This window comes from Pipistrellus kuhlii, unplaced genomic scaffold, assembly GCF_014108245.1.
Source record: "Pipistrellus kuhlii isolate mPipKuh1 unplaced genomic scaffold, mPipKuh1.p scaffold_m20_p_3, whole genome shotgun sequence".
Lineage (NCBI taxonomy): Eukaryota > Metazoa > Chordata > Mammalia > Chiroptera > Vespertilionidae > Pipistrellus > Pipistrellus kuhlii.
This window is the reverse complement of record NW_023425529.1, coordinates 32,036,410-32,042,971: the sequence shown is the minus strand read 5'-3', so window position 1 is coordinate 32,042,971 and position 6,562 is coordinate 32,036,410.

Sequence of the window (6,562 nt, the reverse complement as noted above, 5' to 3'; positions counted from 1 at the left end):
CCCTTGTTTTCCAGCTCTAAATTCAAAATTGTTGTGGTAGGCTGCATTTAGGTGTCTACCCTATGCTGCCATCTTGGTTTCTCTCTTTATTGATTTTTTTACAGAGAGGCAAGGGAGAAGGATAGAGAGTTAGAAACATCAATGAGAGCAAAACATTGATAAGCTGCCTCCTGCACAGTCCCCACTGGGTATGTGCCCATAACCAAGGTTCATGCCCTTGACTGGAATTGAACCTGGGACCCTTGAGTCCGCAGGCCGATGCTCTGTCCACCAAGCCAAACCAGTTAGGGCCGGATTTGATTATCTTAAACATGGTAATCTCCTGGCTCTTTCACCATTATCAGGTTTATAACTTTCATGAAATCTTCAACTTTGTTAAGGAAATATTTTCTAAGGACGAATCCTTCAGCAACAAGCATGGTCACAGAGGGCACTGTTTGCTTTGCTGAGATTGAGCACCTGTTCTCTGGGGTGCTAAGAGGTTCATCAGGAATATGACAACAGAAATAGGTGCTCTCTCATTAAACTTTCTTCTAAGGAACACATTCCCTAATTCTTGTGGCATTTAAGCCAAAACTAATTGACCATTTATTAGAATCCTGAAGAGGATGTGTATATGAAAATACGATGGGAGGAGAAGACTGTTAAGATTCCTTTTGTGTTAGAAGAGACTGTACTTAAGAGTTAGATTCCTAAACTAATACCTTTTACTGCTTCATCCAGGACATTGGTAAGTGCAGCTGACTCTCTGGGCGGGTGCCTGGCTGCAGAGCACAGTGGCTGCTCTGCAGTGTTGAGTCACCCACCGGACTCGGTCTTTGGTGCCAGCCCTCCTCCCACCATTGCTTTTCCACCATCAGTGCAAATGTCGACAGAGTGAAAAGGCAAATGCTGTCTTTTGTGATGAAAACAACAATTTAAAAAAATATATATATTTTATTGATTTTTACAGAGAGGAAGAGAGAGAGATAGAGAGTTAGAAACATCAATGAGAGAGAATCATTGATCAGCTGTTTCTTGCACCCCCCCCACTGGGGATGTACCGGCAACCAAGGTACATGCCCTTGACCGGAATCGAACCCGCGACCTTTCAGTCTGCAGGCCAACGGTCTATCCATTGAGCCAAACCGGTTTCGGCTGAAAACAATAATTTTTAATCCGTCCTGTCAATCATTTTCTTTTAGTTAATCTGTTTACAATTAATGCCATCACCCATATATTGTATTTGGATTTATCATCTATTAATCTATCATCATCTATTTTAACCCAGGTGTTCTCTTTTTTTTCCCTAGCTTTTCTTGCTTTCTTTTGGATTAATCAATCTTTATTATTCCATTGCTCCTCCCATCCCTTAGCTTTTTTTTTTTTTTTTTTTAGTCTTTTAGAGTAAGAATTTTAACATGATTCCTTGAATAAAATTTTAATATGAATAAGTACTTTCCCCACTTCCTGGATAGTATGAGACTTTGAACAATTTCACTTCATTTGCCTTTCTCCTGACTTAAATTTTTTTTTTTTACATCATCAAATAGTTGCAGTAATAGTGCAATAAACTTCAATATACCCTTCATATTGATTCACCAGTCGTTCACATTTTGCTCTCTTTCTTGCTGTTTTTTTAAAAAAATTTGTTCACAGTATTACAGATGTCCCTCATTCCCCCCTCATTTTGCCCCTCTCCATTCAGCCCTCTTAAAACCATTCAACTGATTGGGCAAGGCCCACCCAGATTCTCAAGGATAATCTCCTTTACTTAAAGTAAATTGATTGTAAATGTTAACCATATCTAAAAAAATATTTTCATCTAGATTAGTGTTTAGTTTAATAGGTGGGTACTATGGCCTAGCCAATTTGACATATAACACTAATCAACATAAAGCACATCCAATTTCTTACAAGCTGTAGGTCAGGGAATAGAACAGCCATTTATGCTTTCCTTCCATCCATCCATCCATCCATCATTCATTCATTTAAGAACTATTTCCTGAGCACCAGCAATGTGCCAGACATGGATACATATTCTAAGACTCAGACAACTGACTTAAAAATAACTGTTACAATACAACCTATTTGTTAGTTGGAACCATGTTGTAAATAATATTTAAGGCTGTTGCCTTATTTCTTTCTGACTTACTTTATTTCCTCCAGGACATAAACAGGAATGTTCTCAATGTCATGACTTTCAATCTCCTTGCATAGTTCCTTGTTAAGTAAATATAAATATTGGAGTATCTTCTATAAAAAACTTTAAAAGGGTTTTTATTGATTTTAGAGAGAGAAGAAGGGAGAAAGAGAGAAGCATTCATCGGTTGCCTCCGGCATGCATCCCATTATCCCATGCTCCCAGAGATCACCAGTTCGACTCCAGTCTGTCAAGGCACATGCCCAGGTTGCAGGGAGGAGCCTGTGACCAAGGTACCTGCCCCCGACTGGAATCGCACCAGGCCGATGCTCTATCCCAGTGGTCGTGAGTCACATGCGGCTCTTTGGCCCCTTGAGTGTGGCTCTTCCACAAAATACCACATGCAGGCACACACGTACAGCGCGACTGAAACTTCATGGCCCATGCGCAGAAGTTGGCTTTTGGCTCTCAAAAGAAATTTCAATTGTTGCACTGTTGATACTTGGCTCTGTGGACTGAGTTTGCCGACCACTACTCTATCTATTGAGGCAAACTAGGTAAGGCAAGATTTGGCAAGGAACGATGAAAATAGCCCTCGCAGGTTTGGCTTGGTGGACAGAGTGTTGGCCTGGGGACAGGAAGGTCCCGGGTTCAATTCCAGTCAAGGGCATGTGCCGGGGTTGCAGGCTTTATCCCAGGTGGGGGGCATTCAGGAGGCAGCTGATCAATGATTCTCTCTCATCATTGATGTTTCTATCTCTCCCTCTCCCTTCCTCTCTGAAATCAATAAAAATCCTGGGTATTTTAGCCCACCGGTATGGCTGAGAGGTTAAGCATGGACCCAGAAACCAGGAGATCAGTTTGATTCCCTATCAGGGCGCATGCTGGGGTTGCAGGCTAGATCCCCATTAGGGAGCGGGCAGGAGGCAGCTGATCAATGTTTCTATCCCTCTCCTTCCCCCCCCCCCTCTCTAAAAAAAAAAAATCAATGAAAAAATATCTTCATAAATGACATTGAGTAACTTAAAAAAAGAAAGAATGAAAATATATCCTTTAACAAAGGTCTGCGGAGGACAGCTGAGTAGTTAAGACACTTAGCTAGGCAAATTCATCCACAAACTTTCTAATTGTCCTGTGCACAAACCAAGAGGACCCTGTTGACCTGGGAAGGTGACTGCACCTTTACAGAATGAGCAGATTGATTGCTTGCTTCCTATCAGCAGACTTAAGCTCAGTGTTTTCATGGCTGTGTATAAAGTTTGAAAAGAACCCACTTTAAATTACTACGAGTGAGAGAAAAGAGTCAACTCAAACATTTCAGTTCTGTTAAACACATTCTGCCTGGGGTGTATACACACACACACACACACACACACACACACACACACACACACCATTCACCGAGGTCGCTTTCCTCGGTGAATGTTGTACAATCACATGTCTGGGAAGGATTTCTTTGTTCAGTTCTAGTTAACAAAGGGCATTTTCCAGAAATCTCAAGAGTGATATAAATAGCTGGGAAGGGTGCTAATTGCAGAAACACGCTAGCTTATTAAGTGAATAACTATGTGAATGAGATTTGTAAACTCAACAGAATACTGAAAGTATTTGTTGTCATTCTTGTTATACTGTGCATATAATGCATGCACCAGGCTAGTATATTCTACCTTCCACGAAATAATTCTGCTGTGTGTTTAAACTGAAAGGCAGTGATTTTGATAATGTTCTTCCAAGATCAATGAGTTCTTATGTTTTTCTTTCTTGCCACTAGAATTGAAGCATGTCCCAATAGTTCCTTGAGAGAATTAGTCCTTCCCTTCCCTTTCCCTTTCCCTTTCCCTTTCCCTTTCCCTTTCCCTTTCCCTTTCCCTTTCCCTTTCCCTTTCCCTTTCCCTTTCCCTTTCTCTTTCCCTCTCCCTCTCCCTTTTTCTTTTCTTTTCTTTTCTTCCTCCCTTCCTTCCTTCCTTCCTTCCTTCCTTCCTTCCTTCCTTCCTTCCTTCCTTCCTTCCTTCCTTCCTTTTTATAGAGAGAGGAAGGGAAGGAGAGAGAGAAACATTTATGTGAGAAACATTGATCAGTTGCCTCACACACGCCCCTATTGGGGATTGAATCTGAAATCTGGTTATGTGCCATGACTGGGAATCAAATCTGTAACCTTCTGGTGTATGAAACAACTCTTCGAACAACTGGCCAGGGGAGAGGATTATTTCTGATGTGCTACATATATACATACCCATTTTAGAAAATTTGAAAGTGGAGAAAACTATGAAAAAGAAGTAATTACTCATAATCCCATTATCCAGAGGTAACAGTCATTAATATTTTAGTGTGCTTTATTCTCATCTTCTTTACATACATATAAATATATACAGAAATATATCATATACATGATACTGTGATACAACATGTAAGATGCCATATGGCATAGGGTTTAACAATGTCAGATAATTTAGGTTTGAATCCTGGCTCCTCCACTTCCTGATTGTGGTAACCTGGGCAGTCTGCTTCCTATCTTTGTAACTCAGTTCCCTTAGCTGTATATGGAGCAATATTATATAGTGGTCCACTTTATAGGATTATTTTGTGGTTTAAGTTAGTTAATAATTATAAAGCACTTAGAACAGTTCTTAGTGCATTATAAATGTTCACTATTACAATTACAAATAAGTTTTACTTATCACATAACACTAGGGCAAAAGCATTTCCAAAATAATATAAAACTCTTAATGAACATATGACCAGAAAAACTGAGCACAATGGAGGACATTCCATTGTATAGCTATGCCATAATTTACTTTGCCAGGTCCATTGCTGACTATTGTGTTTCCAAAGTGTTACTATTATTAATACTATCTGGATGAATATCTTCATGCATCAAGTTTTGTCTGCATTTAATATTACCTGATTAGCCCTGGCCAGTGTGGCTCAGTTGGTTGGGTGTCGTCCTCTGCACGGAAAGGTTGTCAGTTTGATTCCCGATCAGGGCACATGTGCAGGTTGTGGGTTCTGTCCCTGATGGGGGCCTGCAGGAGGCAGTCAATTAATGTTTCACTCTCACATAGACGTTTCTCTTTCTCTTTCCCTTTCCCTAAAACTCTCCCTATATATGTATATATGTAAAGATATTTGGAAAGAGCTAAGAAAAATATTCTTAAGCTCACTTTAGATTTTGTTTGTCTAATCATCTGTTGAAAGTATTTATGAGTTTAAAAAATATGCTCATATCAACCAGACAGATTTAGACACAATTAGTATACACAGTGTCTGAAGCCATCTAAAAGTATTTATTTGTAACTAGCTCCCTCTAGTGAAAATTATTTAAAATTGCATGGTTCATTTCTGAATCTCCTTGACACCGGTAAAAAATTTTTATATATATTAAATTAAAATTAAAAATTGTTCTGAAAAATTTGTACCATGTCAGCCAAGCCAGCAATGGTTGGATGGTTGGATAAATATGGTTTTATATATATATTTATGGTTGGAGAGAGAAAGAGAAACATTTTCAGAGAGGAAAAGAGAGAGAGAAACATCAATGATGAGAGAGAATCATTGATTGGCTGCTTTCTACATGCCCCTCACTGGGGATGGAGCCCACAGCCCAGGCATGTGCCCTGACCTGGAATCTAACCATGACCTCCTGGTTGGTAGGTTTGATGCTCAACTACTGAGCCATACTGGCTGTGCTGACATGGTACAAATTTTGAGAACAATTTTTAATTTTAAAACCACAAATTTTTGAATTTTATTTTTTATAGAGTCCCATATTAGAGACTGATGGATTTTTGTTATTGGGCTTATTTTATAAATTAATTTATGATTAAAAACAACTCAAAAAGCCCAGCCAGCATGCCTCAGGGGTTGCACATTGACCTATGAACCAGGAGGCTGAGGTTCAATTCCCGGTCAGGACATGTGCCCGGGTTGCAAGCTCGGTCCCCATTGTAGGACATCTCTCCCTTCCTCTCCCTTCCTTTCTGAAAGAAATAAAAATATACTTAAAAAAATTCAGACACAAATTAGCCCTATGTCAACACCATCATTGCAACATTTTTGAGAAACAATAAAATGGAATGTAAAGATAGATTTTGGTAGAAAAGTAAAATACTGACTGTTTTTGAGATGGGAAGTGGGTATGGGGCATGAGAGAAAGATGGTGCTGAGATTGCTCCAGAATTCAGGCTGAAAAGAATAACCTTGTTAATAGTTCACAACCTCGCTGAAACCGGTTTGGCTCAGTGGATAGAGCGTCGGCCTGCAGACTGAAGGGTCCCAGGTTCGATTCCGGTCAAGGGCATGTACCTTGGTTGCGGGCACATCCCCAGTAGGGGGTGTGCAAGAGGCAACTGATTGATGATTCTCTCTCATCAATGTTTCTGACTCTCCATCCCTCTCTCTTCCTCTCTGTGAAAAATCAATAAAATATATATTAAAAAAAAA